This window comes from Mesoplodon densirostris, chromosome 13, assembly GCF_025265405.1.
Source record: "Mesoplodon densirostris isolate mMesDen1 chromosome 13, mMesDen1 primary haplotype, whole genome shotgun sequence".
NCBI classification, from domain to species: Eukaryota; Metazoa; Chordata; class Mammalia; order Artiodactyla; family Ziphiidae; genus Mesoplodon; species Mesoplodon densirostris.
The window spans coordinates 30,014,051-30,036,502 of record NC_082673.1 but is presented as its reverse complement, the minus strand read 5'-3'; positions in this window follow the sequence as shown (position 1 = coordinate 30,036,502).

The following is a 22,452-nucleotide window of genomic DNA, read 5'->3' as shown; positions in this document are numbered from 1 at the left end:
CATTCTTTTACCTGTACTCATGAGTTTGAATATTTCATAATATAAAAGAGGGAATGTGAGTTATGAGAATGGAGACAGTGTTAAAGAAGAGAGTCTATTAACAGTGAAGTTAACTGAGGGCTAATGATTGCCAATGAGGGATTTGGGGGATATTATGGTTGTAATTGGGAACATTCAGAATATTGCAAGTTTGTATGCTGAAGATTACCTAGTATGGTGGAAGATTCTGATAGTGAAGAAGAGAGAGAATAAACAAGGTAAGGAAGTAATTGCCTAAGTTATAGGGGTTGGGTTGCAGAACAAGTGGATGTATTTGTATATTCGACTCTAATAAAAGAGGGACACTCTTCACTTTAACAAAAAATGTAAAAAACAAAATTCCCAGAAATGTATCTATCCTATCTGTCTAATTATCTATCATATACCTACCTATCATGTATCTCTCTATATATACATATACATACACGTGTGTCTTTTATAAATAATATATTTATGTTGCTATATATAACTCCAGCTCTACTTCTAATTCTGTGTTAGTCCTGGAAAAAAATTAAGATCTGCAACTGGAACAAGTTTGAGTTCCTGCAAGATTCAGAATAGATCTGACTTTCACATTTCCACAGTGTGGAGTAACCTTTATCAGGTTAGCTTGAAGGTAGACAGTAGGGCAGAGATAAGATTTAATGCTTGCATCATTAAGGATTGCATCATAAGGATACAAGAACTAATCAAACTTTCCCATCATAGGTTCATGGTTAAAATATAGGTTAAATTGGTTAAAATATGTGAAAGTAACTTGGTAGAATCAACTTTGTAGAAACTTGTATTATTTTCTGCCTATAACTACCCAAGTCCTTTTAAGTTTTCTGTTCAATACCTCTGAATCTGTATACATTTATCCAACTGCACAAGCATTGCTTGATTCAAGCCCTCATTATATATCACTTGGACTATTGCTATTGTTCTCATCATGTTCTTGCTTCTAATTTCTCCACTAGTGTGATTTTCCTAAAATATAAATATTATGGCATCATTTCCTTACACAAAACCATTCCATGCCCTGTAGGCCTCATAGGGTAAAACCCAAGCCTTCGGTTTGGTATATATGATTAACCATAATGTAGATTTCATTCAGAACCAGGTACATAATTTTGTGAGTTCAGTGAAAAATTAAAACACAAGGTCTCTTGTTCATAAGTCATTAAGAATTTCAAGATGATGAGAAGAGCATTATACTTTGCCTGGGATTTTCTAAACATGAGACCCTTTGCCATTGCACAAGTAGCACACACATGATGTGTGGTCTTGATCTCACTTGCCACTTATCACATCATCTTCTGACATTTCTTCACAAGTGCCCTCAGGTTTAAGAATGCATAAGTAATTATAGATTCTGAACTATCTATTCTGCTTTGCCTTTCCATGTTTTTGCAATGCCTTTCATCCCCTGTCTCAAAAGCCTTTCTTCCATGGATCGGCTAAGAAAAATGGCCATCTTTTTCTTAAGGAATCAACTCTTACCCCTTAATATATGAAACTTGCTCTGAAAAATTTAACATTTTCTTTTCTCTCTCTTTTTTTTTTTTTCGTTACACGGGCCTCTCACTGCTGTGGCCTCTCCTGTTGGGGAGCACAGGCTCGGGACGTGCAGGCTCAGCAGCCATGGCTCACGGGCCCAGCCACTCCTCGGCATGTGGGATCTTCCCGGATCGGGGCATGCACCTGTGTCCCCTGCATCGGTAGGTGAACTCTCAACCACTGCGCCACCAGGGAAGCCCAAATTTAACAATTTGATCACTGTTTTCTGGATAACACCATCATATTTAGTGTATACTTATGGTTGCATTTATTACGTAATTATAGATTTTACTTACATATTTTTCTTTAAAGCTGGATTAGCCCCAATAGAATGGTCTATATTTTAATTATATTTTAATGTCCCATGCTGGGTTCAGTTCCTGACATGTGGTAAACACTCTGTAAATATTTTTTGAATGATTAATATATTATAACAATTCTAAATATTTTGAAGTAGTGAGCTAGTAATATTTGTTTGCATGCTTACAGGTGTTCTAAGTGTCAAGACTTACCATATAATGTTAGGTCAAACTAAAAGTTTGTTTAGGATGTAGATTTTGAGGGAATTTGAAACTATTTTGTATTTGAAGACATTTGGAATCATCAAAATGGAATTTTTAAATGTTCTATTAGGCAAGTCATGCATAGTCACTCTCAAAAACTGCTCTGAAGTTATCAGTTACCTGCTTCCAACTAGGGCAGAGGAACCAACAGAGATTTTCATATTTCTACTGATATTTTGAACAAACTGTTTCATCTCTATCATTATTTCTGCTTAAATTAGTTTTCAGATATTGTGTGGATAAATTATTACTGTAAAGCACGTATTAAGTATTATCAGAAATAAGTTTGAACATGAAATTGTAAAGCAATGAGATATGCCACATGATGACTTGTAGGCTTTTTTCTAGGAGATGTTACGGGAATAAGAACGACTCATAGCATCAAAGAAAATGTATCAAAATCGTGACAATAAATATTGCAAAGCTATAAATTTTTAAATAGGTTATTTTGGAATCATGTGGAGGTTAACCTTTATGAAATATATTTTGTAAATATATTGGGTAGAAATTTTATTTGCTTATACAATGGTTTGAATGTTTGTGTCCTCCCAAAATTCATATGTTGAAATCTTAATGGCCAAAGTGATAGTATATATTATAAGGTGTGGCCTTCGGGAGGTGTTTAAATGATGTGGGTGAAGCCCTCATAAATGGGATTAGTAAAAAAGAACTCCATAGAGCTACCTAGACCCTTCAATCATGTGAGGACACAAGGAGAAGGTGCAGAGTATGGATGAGGAAGAAGGTTCACACCAGAATGTGACCATTACTGGTGTCTTAATCTTGGACTTTCCAGCCTCCAGAACAGTGAGAAATAAATTTCTGTTGTTTTTAAGCTACCCAGTCTGTAGTACTTGTGATAGCAGCCCAAATTGACTAAGCCATATTACATACATATACTATAGAATCCACAAAAAATAGGCTATGCTTTGCAAACAGAGTTAAGATGTTAATAAAACTATTTTTATAGGTTTTAAATAGGAATATATATATATATATTTATTTCAATTTTATACTTAATATTATGAGCCAAAGCATGGTATTTAATTACCTATTGGGATTTAGATGATCAGAAATCTTATTTTACAATTTTTAGTCCCCTAAAAATTGCTATGGAATGTATTTTTAATTCTTTTATGATACAAGACTCTAACATCATGAAAAAAAAATTGAAAGAAGATTTAGTTGTCCAATATAAGTATATTAGCAGGAATTTATTTATATGAATAAGTTATTAGGAAGCTGGGCAGCAAGAATAAATAGAGGTGTAAGGTAACTTTATAGACCCTTATGGTGATTTCAAATGAAGAAAAAGAAATAATTAATAATTCTTGCTGAAATCCCCAGCTTCTTTTGAGATGATATCTTTAATAACTGACTAAAGTATCCAAAGGAAACCATAAACAAGACCAAAAGACAACCCTCAGATTGGGAGAAAATATCTGCAAATGAAGCAACTGACAAAAGATTAATCTCTAAAATTTACAAGCAGCTCATGTAGTTCAATAACAAAAAAACAAACAACCCAATCCAAAAATGGGCAGAAGACTTAAACAGACATTTCTCCAAAGAAGATATACAGATTGTCAACAAACACATGAAAGAAGGCTCAACATCATTAATCATTAGAGAAATGTAAATAAAGACTACAATAATATATCACCCCACACTGGTCAGAATGGCCATCATCAAAAAATCTAGAAACAATAAATGCTGGAGAGGGTGCGGAGAAAAGGGAACACTCTTGCACTGTTGGTGGGAATGTAAATTGATACAGCCACTATGGAGAACAGTATGGAGGTTCCTTAAAAAACTACAAATAGAACTACCATAGGACCCAGCAATCCCACTACTGGGCATATACCCTGAGAAAACCATAATTCAAAAAGAGTCATGTACCAAAATATTCATTGCAGCTCTATTTACAATAGCCAGGACATGGAAGCAACCTAAGTGTCCATCAACAGACGAATGGATAAAGAAGATGTGGCACATATATACAATGGAACATTACTCAGCCATAAAAAGAAATGAAATTGAGTTATTTATAGTGAGGTGGATGGACTTAGAGTCTGTCATACAGAGTGAAGTAAGTCAGAAAGAGAAAAAGAAATACCATATGCTAACACATATATATGGAATCTAAGAAAAAAAAAAAAAGGTCATGAAGTACCTAGGGGTAAGATGGGAATAAAGACACAGACCTACTAGAGCATGGACTGGAGGATATGGGGAGGGCAAAGGGTAAGGTCGACAAAGTGAGAGAGTGGCATGGACATATATACACTACCAAACGTAAAATAGATAGCTAGTGGGAAGCAGCCACATAGCACAGGGAGATCATCTAGGTGGTTTGTGACCACCTAGAGGGTTGGGATATGGAAGGTGGGAGGGAGGGAGATGCAAGAGGGAAGAGATATGGGAACATATGTATATGTATAACTGATTCACTTTCTTATAAAGCAGAAACTAGCACACCATTGTAAAGCAATTATACTCCAATAAAGATGTTAAAAAAAAAACTTTTGTAGATAGAATTTGCACCTAAGCAAAATCTATAAAATATACAATTTACACACAATTTTCTATTAAATAAAATTCTATATCTATAAATTATTTCTCAGTGGAGCTTTTTTAAAAGTTTTTTAAATGAGAATATTAGGAGAAATTATACTTTGAATTTATAAAGCATGCTTTTTTTCCTGAAAATTTTTATACATGGTAATTAGTTTATCATCTTGATAGTGATATTAAGCAGATAAAACAAGGAATTGTTTACCCTATTTTTATTATTTGCCAAGATCATAAACTATCCTAATAACTGAAAGAGCTTGTATTATAATTTAAATGGCTAATGCCTCTGTTTGGAACCTCCTAATTTGGGTAACTGTCTATGGTGTCCATCCTTAGAAGAGGCTTAGACTTCTCTGTTCTATTGATGCCAGCAGTGGCTGTGTAACTTGCTTTAGTTAATAGAATGAGACTTGAGGTTGACATTTCCAGAAAGAAGCTTCAGGAACCATTGGGTGTTTCCTACACTGTCTCTCTTTTCTCCATGTGACAGCAGCACTGTTAGTCATGTTATAATATAGACAGGAGTCAAGCTATGTTGCACAGGTGGCTGAGAAGTGAATCTTTGCTGCTGACAGTCACTGAGGGCTTGGGAGTCATTTGTAACATGGCAAAATTTAGCCTAATCTGCAATATTACATCAATATTTTAAAAACATATGTTATTCTAATATAATTTAATTTATAATTTTGTTTATATTGACTTTACTTATGAAACCTTAGAATTTAATTTAATTTTGTTTATGTTGACTTTATTTATGAAAACAGAGAATAAAATAAAAGCCATAGAAAGTAGGTGGTATTTACAAATAAGTAAAGGGAATGAGTTTGTGTTGACTGTCTATTATGACCCATTTAACCCTCACAACAAACATGAAAAATGGGGATTATTTGGTTAATTTTTAGTAGAAGACATTAAGGCAGTTTTTAATTTAAAAATGTCTAGTTGACTCTAAGTGTTGATGTGAATAATTACACATCACTTAAATACATAATAATAAAATTATGTTTAATTCTTAGAGCATACATATTTTATACCTATTAAACCATAGAAAATGTCCATAAAAACAACTATGAAATCAATAATACTCAAGTTAACATTAATTTAATTTGATAGATGCTATAGTTAAGCTGAAGTTATATCATGCTTCAGGAACTAAATATGGTATTGATTATTACAGCATAAGCTTTTTGTTTGTTTTTAGTTCACTATGCTTAGACTATTGTGTGCAGCATATTAATTTAATTCTTATACCTCATTTCTTCATTTGCAGGGCTGAAAAACTTTTTTTCACTTAATGTTCTACCATTACATTATTTTCCATTGAATTATTACAAACGAAAAATTTCATATTAAGTTTGTTAACTTTTTTCCACAAAAGTACTGATAATTAAAGCAGTACTAATTAAAGAGAGAGAAAATGAGCCTCAGGGCAGTAAACAGATACTTAAAAGTGGTGATACAAGTAGTTCATGATGCATTTATATTATTTTCCTATTAACACTGACAGTAACAAGCAGTAATAATATATAGATTTACAGTAAAAATGAGATACCTGATACCATACAGACATCAGTTGTTTCACTGAGATCTGAACTTACAGAGCACAAGGAACGAGTGTTCCACAGGTTGAAAAATTCCAAATTAAGGCTTGGAAATGTTAAGTAACCTTTGAGTCATGCAACTCAAAAATGGTAAAGCACAGATTTGAATCCAATTCAATTTTCTCTTTATGTAACCACAAAAGATCTAAATATAGCATAACCTATTTAAAGTGAATAGTTCAAAACCCCACAAAACTCATGATCTGATATTAATGACTGAAAAGTAAAACTGAATAAAATTGTTGACCAAAAAGTTTCTGCCATGTTGATGCAAATGTCATTATTTCATTCTTTTTAATGGCTGAGTAATATTCCATTGTATATATGTACCACAGTACACACTGCTATATTTAAGATGGATTACCAACAAGGACCTAATGTATAGCACAGTGAACTCTGCTCAGTTTTATGTAGCAGCCTGGATGGGAGGGGAGTTTGGGGGAGAATGGATACATATATATATATTGCTGAGTCGCTTTGCTGTGCACCTGAAACTACACAAAACTGTTAATAGGCTATACCCCAATATAAAACAAAAAGTTAAAAAAAAACACATAAAATGTCAAAAGTTAAAGAGATAATCTTAAAAGCAGTAAAATGCGAAAAAACTACAGGAATGTATCATTTTATTGTGCTTACTTTTTTATGCATTGTAGATACTGAAATTTTTACCAATTGAAAATTTCTGGCAACCCTGCATTAAACAAGTCTAGCATCACTGTTTCTCCAACTGCAATTTGCTTACTTTATGTTTCTGTGTCACAATTTGATAATTCTCACAATATTTCAAACTGTTCCACTACCATATTTTTTATGGTGATCTGTGATCAGTGAAATTTGATGGTACTACTAAGACTCATTGAAGTCTCAGATGATGGTTAGCAATTTTTAACAGTAAATTATTTTTAATTAAAGTATGTACATTGTTTTTTAGACATAATGCTATTGCACACTTAGACTACAGTATAGTATAAACATAAATTTTATATGCACTGGAAAATCAAAAATAATTTATGTAACTCACTTTATTGTGATATTCTATTTATTGTGGTGGTCTGGAACTGAAATCTCAATATCTCTGAGTTATACCTGTAGTTACATTTAGGGGAGCACCCATAAGACAATCAGCTGACTTTTCAACAGAAACTTTCTAGGCCAGAAATTAGTGGTACAACATAGTCAAAGTACTGAAAGAAAAAAATTACAATCAGGAATATTCTATTCAGTATGGTCATCACTTAGAACTGAAGGAGAGATAAAAAGTTTCTCCAATAAGCAAAAGCTGAAGATGTTCACCACCACTAAAGAGACTTCACAAGAAATGGTTGAAGAATTTATTTAAACAGAAAATACGTAACTAGAAATATAAATATTGTGAAAGAAAAATCTCACCAGTAAAGGCAAAATATAGTAAACATAGTGGACCAACCATCTATATAGCTGATATGAAGGTTAAAAGACAAAACTAGTAAAATGATATGTATCTACATTAATTAGCTAAGGAATACACAAAATAAACATGTAAAAAATGACATTGAAAACATAAAATTGTGAGGGGAGAGTAAAAATCTAGTGCTTTTAAAATGGATTCAAACATAAGCAGCCATCAAATTAAAATATACTGTTATACACCTAGGTCATTATAAAATAATCTCATGGTAACCAAAAACCAGTAATAGATACACACACACAAAAAAAAGAGAAAGGAATGCAAAGATAATTCTAATAAAAATCATCAAATCACAAGGGAAGAGAGCAAAAGAGGAATAAAGAGGAAAAAAAGAACTACATAAACAATCCCCAAACAATTAATAAAATGGCAATAACTATATACCTATCAATAATTACTTTAAATGTAAAGGGACTAAATGATTCAATCAAAAGATAGAGTGGCTACATGGATAAAAAAAGAAGACCCATATATATGCTGCCCACAAAAGAACCATTTCAGATCTAAAGACCCGCATACAATAAAAGTGAGAGAATGTAAAAAAAGTGTTCCATGCAAATGGAAACATAAAAGAAAGTGGAACAGCAATACTTAGACAAAATAGTTTTTAAAACAAAGACTGTAATAAGAAACAAAGAAGGACATTACATAATGATCAAAGGGTTGATCCAACAAGAAGATATAATACTTGTAAACATACATGCACCCAACGTAGAACTTTTAAGTCCATAAAGCAAATATTAAGAGACATAAGTTGACAGTAACACAATAATAGTAGGTAATTTTAACATGCCATTTACATTAATGAACGTATCATCAAGACAGAAAAATCAGTAAGGAAACATTGGGCCTTAAATGACACATTAGACAGATGGACTTTTTACATATATATGGAACATTCCATCCAAAAGCAGAAGAATACACATTCTTTTTAAGTGCACATAGAACATTCTCCAGGTTCATGTTCTGGAGAGCATAGATCAGATGCTCATATGATCACATGCTTGGCCACAAAAAAAATCTCAGTAAATTTAAGAAAATTGAAATCATATCAAGCATCTTTTCCAACCACAATACTATGAAACTAGAAATCAACTACAAGGAAACAACTAAAAAAAACGCAAGCACATGGAGGGTAAACAACATGATACTAAACAAGCAATGAGACATTGAAGAAATCAAAGAGGATATTAAAAAAAAAAGCTTGTAGATAAGTGAAAATGGAAACACAATGTACCAAAATCTTTAAGATGCAGCAAAAGCTGTTCAAGAGGGAACTTTAGAGTGATAAAGACCTACCTCAGGAAACAAGAAAAGTCTCAAAAAATAATCTAATCTTACACCATATTACCCATCTATAATGAGATGATGTTCACTAAATGTATTGTAATCATTTCATGATGTATGTAAGTCAAATCATTATGCTGTACACCTTAAATTTATACAGTGGTTTATGTGAGTTATATCTCAATAAAACCAGAAGAAAAAAACAGATGAATGGACAAACATGTTGCGATATACACATGCAAGGGATTCAGCCATAAAAATGAATGGAGTACATGCTACAACTTGGGTGAACCTTGAAAACACTATACTGAGTGAAAGAAGCCAGATACAAAAAGTAACATATTGTATGATTCCACATATAGAAAATAATAGGTTAATTCACAGAAACAGAAAACAAATCAGTGATTACTAGAGGATAGGAGGAAGGGGAGAAAGGGGTATAACTGTTTGGTATATATGAGGTTTCCTTTTGGGGTGTTGAAAATAATTTAGAACTGGATGAAAGTTGTGTTGCATAATATTATGGATGTACTAAATTCCACTGAATTGCTCTCATTAAAATTGTTAATTTTATGTTATGTGATTTTCACTTCAATAAAAAATTAAAATATTAATTATAAAAAGTGCTAAACAGAACTGCATCAAAAATAACAAATTGTCTTAATATAACTAAGGTTTTAGGTTTAGTCTTAAATAAGATAATAAAGCAAATTCTGATAAGTCAAAGGAAAAACTGTTAAATGAACCTCTTATTCTATCTCATGATTATTTATTTTCCTTTACAGCATCCTTTAGAGAACTTCTCACAGTATTATGCAACACTTATTCTTGTCCTTGTTTCTATAATTTTTGTATCTCCCATCAAAGAGATCCAGAAGATCCATAAAAGGAATGACTATGTTTACCCCTGATTACTTTGCCTGACACAGATGAGTGCTCAACAAATACTAGCAAATTATAAGAATTGTTTTCATTTTTTTTTTATATTTCAAAAGATAGTCATTTTTTTGATATTCAGCCATTTTCAACATTTAGCTAATGCTTACTGAAGGCCTCTCTATATACTATTCCCATGTTTAGTTATGGACAAATGTCTGTAAACAAGAGATCTTACCTTCAAAGAACCTAAAATCTACAGCAGGAAACAAACAGAAGTACAATGTCAAATAATGAGATAGGGCTTCCCTGGTGGCGCAGTGGTTGAGAGTCCGCCTGCCGATGCAGGGGACACGGGTTCGTGCCCCGATCCCGGAAGATCCCACATGCCGCGGAGCGGCTGGGCCCGCGAGCCATGGCCGCGGAGCCTGTGTGTCCGGAGCCTGTGCTCCGCAACGGGAGAGGCCACAGCAGTGAGAGGCCCGCGTACAGCAAAAAAAAAAAAAAAAAAATGAGATAATGTTCTCAAAAAGAGATGAGAAAGATGTGTAATAAAAAAAAAGCTTCAATTCACCATCTAAAAACTTTAGACATATGATTAATGATTAATATTTCTTTTAATAATAATCCCAATGGGAAGAGTAAAAACATATTAGTTTTATGATAAAAAGATAAACCTTGGTATAATGGGAAAAGAAAAAGATTTTCACTTCTAAATAAGGTATTCCATTTCGGTCATGAAGACTAGCCTGAGGCACCAGGTCAATTATTATGATAAATTGGTACATAAAGACTTAAGCATAACAAGTGAACTTTAATTTAGTAATCTCATATTAATCATTGAGGGTCCGGAAGAGAGCAACACAATAATTAAAAACAAAAAATATATAGCATTTATGAGGGGAACTGGAGGAACTAATGAAATATAGCCTAGAGAAGAGAAGAGTAAGATAATATTTAATTTTGCTTGAAGGGATATAGTAGAGGAATGATATTAGGAGTCAAAGAACTAGTGCAAATACTGACTTAAATATGTGTTAATAATCAGCAATACCTATGCATGTAGGGCATTTGGACACATATTTACTTGAAAATTTTTCCCCATAGAATTATGTGTTTTTGGCTCTGGACTTATAGGCAAGAAATAACTTACATTAGCTACAACTGAATGAGAATTGTGTGTGTGTGTGTGTGTGTGTGTGTGTGTTTTGTATTTTTGTGGAGTAATTTCTTGTTTTTTGAGTTGTGCTTTTTGGGTACAATTTGGAGTTAGACAATAACTTATTTACATTGTGTCTCTTCTTGAAAGTAATAAGCAATTAATATTCTTTGATTAATCTGAGATACTTATGAAGTATACTGTTTTAAACAAACCTAAACAACTGTAACAAATAACATTGATCATTTAATATGTCCACTGAAAATGAGACTACAAACTCCTGTCCACTGGACCCCTTTTCCAAAATTTATAAAACCACTTAACCCATGTAAATTACAGCTGTGGACCACAGTCCATGATTTGGACTACTATTTCTGCAACCTATTGAATATTACATTAAAAAATTTAAATACAGTTTAAAAATTAATGAGTCACTACTTCAGATATTTTGAAATGCAATTTTATGCAAATTTTTGTAGTGTTTTTATTTGCTTTAGATATTTTTATGTTAGAATGGATTTCTACTCTGACTCACAATTCTACTTCAATTCATAATTATTTCATTATTTTATTCCAAATAGAATGAAATAATTTTTTAAATTACCCATTTGATTAACCAAAACCAAAAAAAATCCCCAAATCCCTATCCTGAGAATAAATTTGAGTGAAGTATATAAATTGTAATCACTAATATAATTTTTTATTTCAAAGTACTAAAGGATTCAAATAATTTAAATATGAAATTGAAATCTGATAAAGGCATTCGAAAGTAATTTATCAAATTATTCTTTTTCCAGTTCTATATTCAAGTTAGCATTAAGTATTTATTATTTTCCTGTTTCAATGCTATTCTGTTTTGTATGGTCTCTATTTGTAAGTACCTTAAAATAAAAGAGAGAGGGAGACATGTATAAAACATTTATAAAATAATATTTCAGTATATAAACAAGTACATAACTGTAAACTACAGACCATAAGTATCCCCCAAATTTCTACTTTTTACTTGATCTTCCATAATAGTGCTAAGTGACTACCTCACCTCTCAGGAGGTGTGGGGAATGGCTCAGCCAATCCTGGTGGAATGGCTCCCTATCTCATCATCACTTTTTTTATTCTCTGGAAGTTCTTAAATTAAAGCCACTTTCCTGGAACTAGTGGTTAAGTCAGATTTGTGTAAACACCTAATCTCACAGACATCAGGAACGACTTGTGTGCTGGGGCCGGCTCATGTCCCATGAGAGCCAAATGTATGCCAATGTGTGCACCTCTTCCAAACTGCATGAACAATGACATCACGTTAGGAGCTTGAAATTGGCTAAGATGAGAATATTACACCATGAAAATTTGCGAATGCTACAAATCAAGGGTTTTTGCTTCTTTGTTTTGCTTTTTTTTGGGGGGAGGGGAGTAGTTTGCTAAACATTGATTAACACACCATTGTGTACAACTATGTATTTTTCCATACACCTTCCGATTGGTTTTTAGCTCCAGTTTTTATGGCTCAACCAGAAGAATGTCTATAGAGTACATATACTGCTTAAGGCTACTGGACTAGAAAGCATGAATATGAAAGTTCACAATCTTTTCTTGTTAGTGTATGTATAAGGTCTACAAACTATGAAATCTGATGTGCCCACTCTCACAGGATATATATTTTTTTGTTTTATTTTTAAATGCCTAGGTGTTCCAATATAGGAAAGAAATCAAGGTTGAGCCATTGAAACTCCTTGGCTCTAGAACAGAAATCTTCTGTTCTAAAACAAGTTGTTGAGTAATAACTTCAGGGACAACTCTGTGAATTGCTCTTCATAAACTGTTTCCACAATAATTTTAATAAATCTGATAGTTTTACATATCCAGCTACAAGTTCCATGAATCATTTTCTAAATATGCAATTGATAGGGATTGAACAGAATAATTAAATATTATAGTTAGTTTAGAAATCCCACTAGGGGATTAAAGACAGAGAGGGAATTTTAACGGAGTTTGGGAGACTGTGGTAAGCTAATGACCAATCAAGGAAAGAATCCAGTAACCTAGCAACAATCTACTCTACCTTGAAGGAAGACCAGGCACATTCAAGTTGCAGGCACGCTCAAGCCAAAAATCCTGATAGTTAAAACACAAGACAATAGTTATGGGGTCTGAATCTTGTTACATGAAGTTAGGGAGTTAATGGTTCTTGACGAGTAACATTTCTGCATGTAGCCAAGACAGGAATGTAAGTGAAAGGGGAAAGAAACTAGGTGATAGGGGACATTATACTGAAACTTGAGATGAATTACCGTATTTTAGTATGTTACAACCCTTTTGCTAATATACATATGATTTAAATAGTGTCAAGACAGTCCTGGTTAGACTATATAGTGTCAAAGGAGAAACTAATGATGTAAGCCATTATGTCTAACCAAGAATGTGGAAGAAGGTGGTCTTTTCCCTTCCCCACTTTTTCTTTGATCATACAAATGCCACCCTTTTTGTTCTCTGGACTGTGTTCCCTTGCCTGCCCACTTGTATCTCTCACAAGCATACTATGGTAATAAATGCACTCTCTGCCTATACCTTTGCCTCACCCTGAATTCTTTCTGTGAAGAGACAAAAGACCCTGGTTTTCGGTAAGTCCTGACACCAGGTGAGCAGTTTTAATTAGAAGACAGTGGGTTTGAGTCCCTTCCTAAGACAGGGATTCTGAGTTCAAGTCCAAATCTGAGTTAAGTCCCATCTGAGAAGGAGTGTGGTTTCACAATAGCAGTGTTTTTACAGAAGGAAATCATTAAAGAAAAAAAGAGCTTGAATGAAGGGACTTGAACTCCCAGATTTTCCAAGGATTTCCTCATCATAGGTTTGGGGTGACATCAACAGTTATGGCACCTTTATTCTGGACCATTTCATCAGCAAAAGCTTCTACTGATAATAGGTATATCACTCATTCATTCATTTTTCATAATAATTGAGTTCCCATTATGTGACAGGCACTGTGCCTGTCAATCTCTCTCCCTTATTGAAATTACTGTGTAGTAGTGAAACTGACAATAAGCAGTTACAAATCAGTTCAGGTAAAGGTGTTTCAGATGAGAGAGAATGGCCTCTTAGAGAACTGAAAGTTCAGTAGGCAGGAGATTATTGTAGGAATAAAATTCTTACAAAATCACATGCAAATTTTTAAAAACAGATCTAGATTTCTTTAAGGAAAATTGGAAGGTACTAAAATAGATTTACTTATTTATTTTTATTTTGTGCATGAGTACAGAATTGATCAAATTTTATTTTAGAAAGAACTAGAACTTAAAAGAAAAAAATGCTATATATTTCAACAATAGACTTAGCCTTATTTTTTTTAGTAAATTATAATATTTGGAGCAATACAAATTCCTGATGGGAGCAAAATCAAAACTCATTGACAAGAATATGAGCAAACTCATAAGAACTAGCTTATCTGGAACACAAAGTTAGACATTTATCATGGCGAGAGCAAACTGTCACTCTGACAAAGATTACATCATTGCACCTGGTTATGGAAGGTAGTGTTTTGATGTGGGAATTAATTCCACTCTATATTTCACTGTTCTTCTCTTAACAGAAATAAATATTTGGAAAGTCTTTCTGAAATACTCATCCGTTCTAAATGGTAAGTATCTCCACCCTATCCCACACAACTATAACACAAAGGAGAAATATATGCTGGGCTTAAAGTCATAAAGTAGTTGTGCAGCACTTACCTATGGTGGACTGAGCTGTTTGAAAATACTTTACCCTTCCTTCTATTTACTTGAGAAGTACATTGGTATTTTTTGTTGTTGTTGTTGTTGGTTGGTTTTACATCTTTATTGTAGTATAATTGCTTTACAATGGCTTGTTAGTTTCTGCTTTGTAACAAAGTGAATCAGTTATACATATACATATGTTCCCATATCTCTTCCCTCTTGCATCTCCCTCCCTCCCACCCTACCTATCCCAACCCTCTAGGTGGTCACAAAGCACCGAGTTGATCTCCCTGTGCTATGCGGCTGCTTCCAACTAGCTATGTATTTTACGTTTGGTAGTGTATATATGTCCATGCCACTCTCTCACTTTGTCACAGCTTACCCTTCCCCCTCCCCATATCCTCAAGTCAATTCTATAGTAAGTCTGAGTCTTTATTCCTGTCTTACCCCTAGGTTTTCATGACATTTATTTTTTCTTAGATTCCATATATATGTGTTAGCATACGGTATTTGCCTTTCTCTTTCTGACTTACTTCACTCTGTATGACAGACTCTAGGTCCATCCACCTCACTACAAATAACTTGAATTAATTTCTTTTTATGGCTGAGTAATATTTCATTGTATATATGTGCCACATCTTTATCCATTCATCTGATGATGGACACTTAGGTTGTTCCCATCTCCTGAGTATTGTAAATAGAGCTGCAATGAACATTTTGGTACATGACTTTTTTTGAATTATTGTTTTCTCAGGGTATATGACCAGTAGTGGGATTGCTGGGTCATATGGTAGTTCTGTTTGTATTTTTTTGTGTGTGTGTGGTACGCGGACCTCTCACAGTTGTGGCCTCTCCTGTTGCGGAGCACAGGCTCCAGACGCACAGGATCAGTGACAATGGCTCACGGGCCCAGCCACTTCACGGCATGTGGGATCTTCCCGGACCAGGGCATGAACCTGTGTCACCTGCATCGGCAGACAGACTCTCAACCACTGTGCCACCAGGGAAGCCCTATTTGTAGTTTTTTAAGGAACCTCCATACTGTTCTCCATAGTGACTCTACCAATTCACATTCCCACCAGCAGTGCAAGAGTGTTCCCTTCTCTCCACACCCTCTCCAGCATTTATTGTTTCTAGATTTTGATGATGGCCATTCTGACTGGTGTGAGATGATATCTCATTGTAGTTTTGATTTGCATTTCTCTAATGATTAATGATGTTGAGCATTCTTTCATGTGTTTGTTGGGACACTGTATATCTTCTTTGCAGAAATGTCTATTTAGGTCTTCGGCCCATTTTTGGATTGGGTTATTTGTTATTTGTTATTGAGCTGCATGAACTGCTTTACATTTTGAAGATTAATCCTTTGTCAGTTGCTTCATTTGCAAATATTTTCTCCCATTCTGAGGGTTGTATTTTCACCTTGTTTATGGATTCCTTTGCTGTGCAAAAGCTTTTAAGTTTCATTGGGTGTTATTTGTTTTTGTTTCCATTTCTCTAGGAGGTGGTCAAAAAGTATCTTGCTGTGATTTATGTCATAGAGTGTTCTGCCTATGTTTTCCACTAAGAGTTTGATAGTTTCTGGCCTTACATTTAGGTGTGTAATCCATTTGGAGGTTATTTTTGTGTATGCTGTTAGGGAGTGATCTAATCTTATACTTTTACATGTACCTGTCCAGTTTTCCCAGGACAATTTATTGAAGAGGCTGTCCTTTCTCCACTGTACATTCCTGCCTCCTTTATCAAAGAGAAGGTGACCATATGTGCATGGGTTTCTCTCTGGGCTTTCTATTCTGTTCCATTTTTCTATTTTTCTGTTTTTGTGTCAGTACCATACTGTCTTGATTACTGTGACATTGTAGTATAGTTTGAAGTCAGGGAGACTGATTTCTCAAGCTCTGTTTTTCGTTCTCAAAATTGCTTTGGCTATTCGGGGTCTTTTGTGTTTCCATACAAATTGTGAAATTTTTGTTCTCATTCTGTGAAAAATGCTAGTGGTAGTTTGATAGGGATTGCATTGAATCTGTAGATTGCTTTCAGTAGTAGAGTCATTTTCACAATGCTGATTCTTCCAATCCAAAAACATGGTATATCTCTCCATCTATTTGTATCATCTTGAATTTCTTTCATCAGTGTATTATAATTTTCTGAATACATGTCTTTTGTCTCCTTAGGTAGGTTTATTCCTAGATATTTTATTCTTTTTGTTGCAATGGTAAATGGGAGTGTTTTCTTGATTTCACTTTCATATATTTCATCATTAGTATATAGGAATGCCAGACATTTCTGTGCATTAATTTTGTATCCTGTTATTTTACCAAATTCATTGATTAGCTCTGATAGTTTTCTGGTAGCATCTTTAGGATTCCCTATGTATAGTATCATGTCATCTGCAAAGAGTGACAGCTTCAGTTCTTCTTTTACAATTTGGATTCCTTTTATTTCCTTTCCTTCCCTGATTGCTGTGGCTAAAACTTCCAAAACTATGTTGAATAAGAGTGGTGAGAATGGGCAACCTTGTCTTGTTCCTGATCTTAGTGGAAATGCTTTCAGTTTTTCACCATTGAGGATGATGTTGGCTGTGGATTTGTCATATATGGCCTATATTATGTTGAGGAAAGTTCCCTCTGTGACTACTTTCTGAAGGGTTTTTATCATAAATGGGTGTTGAATTTTGTGGAAAACTTTCTCTGAATCTATGGAGAGGACCCTATGGTTTTTCTCCTTCAATTTTTTAATATGGTGTAACACATTGATTGATTTGCATATATTGAAGAATACTTGCATTCCTGGAATAAACCCCACCTGATCATGGTGTATGATCCTCTTAATAGCTGTTGGATTATGTTCGCTTGTATTTTGTTGAGGATTTTTGCATCTATATTCATCAGTGATATTGGCCTGTAGTTTTCTTTCTTTGTGACATCCTTGCCTGGTTTTGGTATCAGGGTGATGGTGGCCTCGTAGAATGAGTTTGGGAGTGTTCCTTCCTCTGATATTGTTTGGAAGAGTTTGAGAAGGATGGGTGTTAGCTCTTCTCTAAATGTTTGATAGAATTCGCCTGTGAAGCCATCTGGTCCTGGGCTTTTGTTTGTTGGAAGATTTTTAATCACAGTTTCAATTTCAGTGCTTGTGATTGGTCTATTCATATTTTCTATTTCTTCCTGATTCGGTCTTGGCAGGTTGTGCATTTCTAAGAGTTTGTCCATTCCTTCCAGGTTGTCCATTTTTTTGGCATAGAGTTTCTTGTAGTAATCTCTCATGATCTTCTGTATTTCTGCAGTGTCAGTTGTTACTTCTCCTTTTTCATTTCTAATCCTATTTATTTGGGTCTTCTCCCTTTCTTTCTTGATGAGTCTGGCTAATGGTTTGTCAATTTTGTTTATCTTCTCAAAAAACGAGCTTTTAGTTTTATTGATCTTTGCTATTGTTTCCTTCATTTCTTTTTCATTTATTTCTGATCTGATCTTTATGATTTCTTTTGTTCTGTTAACTTTGGGTTTTTTCTTCTTTCTCTAATTGCTTTAGGTACAAAGTTAGGTTGTTTATTCGAGACATTTCCTGTTTCTTTTTTTTTTTTTTTTTGCGTTACGCGGGCCTCTCACTGTTGTGGCCTCTCCCCTTGCGGAGCACAGGCTCCAGACGCACTGGCTCAGTGACCATGGCTCACGGGCCCAGCTGCTCTGCGGCATGTGGGATCTTCCCGGACCGGGACACGAACCTGTGTCCCCTGCATCGGCAAGTGGACTCTCAACCACTGCGCCACCAGGGAAGCCCCCATTTCCTGTTTCTTAAGGTAGGATTGTATTGCTATAATCTTCCTTCTTAGAACTGCTTTTGCTGCATCCCATAGGTTTTGGGTCGTCGTGTCTCCATTGTCATTTGTTTCTAGGTATTTTTTAAAATTTCCTCTTTGATTTCTTCAGTGATCCCTTCGTTACTAAGTAGTGTATTCTTTAGCCTCCATGTGTTTGTATTTTTTACAGATCTTTTCCTGTAATTGATATCTAGTCTCATAGCATTGTGGTCAAAAAGATACTTGATACAATTTCAATTTTCTTAAATTTAAGAAGGCTTGATTTGTGACCCAAGGTATGATCTATCCTGGAGAATGTTCCATGAGCACTTGAGAAAAATGTGTATTCTGTTGTTTTTGGATGGAATGCCCTATAAATATCAATTAAGTCCATCTTGTTTAATGTATCATTTAAAGCTTGTGTTTCCTTATTTATTTTCATTTTGGATGATCTGTCCATTGGTGAAAGTGGGGTGTTAAAGTCCCCTACTATGAATGTGTTACTGTCGATTTCCCCTTTTATGGCTGTTAGTATTTGCCTTATGTATTGAGGTGCTCTTATGTTGGGTGCATAAATATTTACAATTGTTTTATCTTCTTCTTGGATTGATCCGTTGATCATTATGTAGTGTCCTTCTTTGTCTCTTCTAATAGTCTTTATTTTAAAGTCTATATTGTCTGAATTGCTACTCCAGTGTTGTTTGTTTTCCATTTGCATGGAATACATTTTACCATCCCCTCACTTTCAGTCTGTATGTGTCTCTAGGTCTGAAGTGGGTCTCTTGTAGGCAGCATATATATGGGTCTTGAGTTTGTATCCATTCAGCCAGTCTGTGTCTTTTGGTGGGAGCATTTAATCCATTTACATTTAAGGTAATTATCTATATGTATGTTCCTGTTCCCATTTTCTTAATTGTCTTGGGTTTCTTATTGTAGGTCTTTTCCTTCTATTGTGTTTCTTGCCTAGTGAAGGTCCTTTAGCATTTGTTTTGTAAAGCTGGTTTGGTGGTGCTGAACTCTCTCAGCTTTTGCTTGTCTGTAAGGTTTTTAACTTTTCTATCAATTCTGAGTGAGATCATTGCTGGGTAGAGTAATCTTGGTTGTAGCTTTTTCTCCTTCATCACTTAAAATATGTCCTGTCACTCCCTTCTGGCCTGCAGAGTTTCTGCTGAAAGATCAGCTGTTAACCTTATGGGGATTCTATTGTGTGTTATTTGTTGTTTTTCCCTTGCTGCTTTTAATATGTTTTCTTTGTATTTAATTTTTGACAGTTTGATAAATATGTGTCTTGGCGTGTTTCTCCTTGGATTTACCCTGTATGGGACTCTCTGTGCTTCCTGGACTTGATTAATTATTTCCATTCCCATATTAGGGATGTTTTCAATTATAATCTCTTCATATATTTTCTCAGTCCCTTTCTTTTTCTCTTCTTATTCTGGAACCCCTAAGATTCAAATGTTGGTGCATTAAATGTTGTCCCAGAGGTCTCTGACATTGTCCTCAATTCTTTTCACTCTTTTTTTCTTTATTCTGCTCTGCAGAAGTTATTTCCTCTATTTTATCTTCCAAGTTACTTATCCGTTCTTCTGCCTCAGTTTTTCTGCTATTGATCCCTTCTAGAGTATTTTTAATTTCATTAATTGTATTGTTCATCATTACTTGTTTCATCTTTAGTTCTTCTAGGTCCTTGTTAAATGTTTCTTGCCTTTTCTGTATTCTATTTCCAAGATTTTGGATCATCTTTACTATCATTATTCTGAGTTGTTTTTCATGTAGACTGCCTATTTCCTCTTCATTTGTTAGGTCTGGTGGGTTTCTGTCTTGCTCATTCATCTTCTGTGTGTTTTTCTGCTTTCTCATTTTGCTTAACTTATTGTGTTTGGGGTCTCCTTTTTGCAGGCTGCAGGTTCGTAGTTCCCGTTGTTTTTGGTGTCAGTCCCCAGTGGCTAACATTCGTTCAGTGGGTTTTGTAGGTTTCCTGGTGGAGGGGACTAGTGCCTGTGTTCTGGTGGATGAGGCTGGATCTTGTCTTCCTGGTGAGCAGGTCCACGTCTGGTCGTGTGTTTTGGGGTGACCGTGGACTTATTATTCTTTTAGGCAGCCTCTCTGCTAATGGGTGGGGTTGTGTTCCTGTCTTTCTAGTTGTTTGGCATAAGGTGTCCAGCACTCTAGCTTGCTGGTCGTTGAGTGAAGCTGGGTGTTGGTGTTGAGATGGAGATCCCTAGGAGATTTTCACCATTTGATATTATGTGGAGCTGGGAGGTCTCTTGTGGACCATTGTCCTGAAGTTGGCTCTCCCACCTCAGAGGCACAGCACTGACTCTTGGCTGCAGCACCAAGAGACTTTCATGCACACGGCTCAGAATAAAAGGGAGAAAATGTAGAAAGAAAGAAAGAAAGAAAGAGGATAAAAGAAAATAAACTAAGATAAATAAAGTGAAGTTATTAAAATAAAAAAATAATTATTAAGAAAAATTTTTTTAAAAAGTTAAAGAAAAAAAAAAAGGTCAGTTAGAACCCTAGGACAAATGGTGAAAGCAAAGCTATACAGACAAAGTCTCACACAGAAGCATACACATACACTCACAAAAAAGAGGAAAAGGGGAAAAAATTAATAAATCTGGCTCTCAAAGTCCACCTCCTCAGTTTGGGATGATTCATTGTCTATTCAGGTTTTCCACAGATGCAGGGTACATCATATTGATTGTGGAGCTTTAATCAGCTGCTCCTGAGGCTGCTTGGAGAGATTTACCTTTCTCTTCTTTGTTCGCACAGCTCTCGAGGCTTAGCTTTGGATTTGGCCCCACCTCTCCATGTAGGTCGCCAGAGGGCATCTGTTCTTTGCTCAGACAGGACGAGGTTAAAGGAGCTGCTGATTCGGGGACTCTGGCTCACTCAGTCCAGGGGGAGGGGTACGGAGTGCGGGCAAGCCTGCAGAAGCAGAGGCCGGCATGACATTGCACCAGCTTGAGGTGTGCTGTGCATTCTCCCAGGGAAGTTGTCCCTGGATCCTGGGACCCTGGCAGTGGCGGGCTGCACAGCCTCCCAGGAAGGGAGGTGTGCAGAGTGACCTGTGCTCACACACAGGCTTCTTGGTGGCAGCAGCAGCAGCCTTAGCTTCTCATGCCCGTCTCTGGGATCCGCACTGTTAGCCGTGGCTCCCGCCCGTTTCTGGAGCTCCTTTAAGCAGCTCTCTTAATCCCCTCTCCTCACGCACCAGGAAACAAAGAGGGAAGAAAAAGTCTCTTGCCTCTTTGGCAGGTCCAGACTTTTCCCCGGACTCCCTCCCAGTTAGCCATAGTGCACTAACCCCCTGCAGGCTTTGTTCACGCCGCCAACCCCAGTTCCCTCCCTGTGCTCCGACTGAAGCCCGAGCCTCAGCTCCCAGCCCCGCCCGCCCCGGCGGGTGAGCAGACAAGCCTCTCGGGCTGATGAGTGCTGGTCGGCACTGATCCTCTGTGTGGGAATCTCTCCAGTTTGCCCTCCACACCCCTGTTGCTGTGCTCTCCTCCGCGGCTCCAAAGCTCCCCCGTCCGCCACCCGCAGTCTTTGCCCATTAAGTGCCTTCTGGTGTGTGGAAACCTTTCTTCCTTCATGTCTCCCTCTCACTGGTGCAGGTCCCATCCCTATCTTTTTGTCTCTGTTTATTCTTTTTTCTTTTGCCCTACCCAGGTACGTGGGGGAGTTTCTTGCCTTTTGGGAGGTCTGAGGTCTTCTGCCAGCGTTCAGTAGGTGTTCTGTAGTAGTTGTTCTACATGTAGATGTATTTCTGATGTTCTGTGGGGAGGAAGGTGATCTCCGCGTCTTACTCTTCCGCCATCTTCCCCGCCGTCCCATTGGTATTTTTTTTTTTAAAGTAAAATG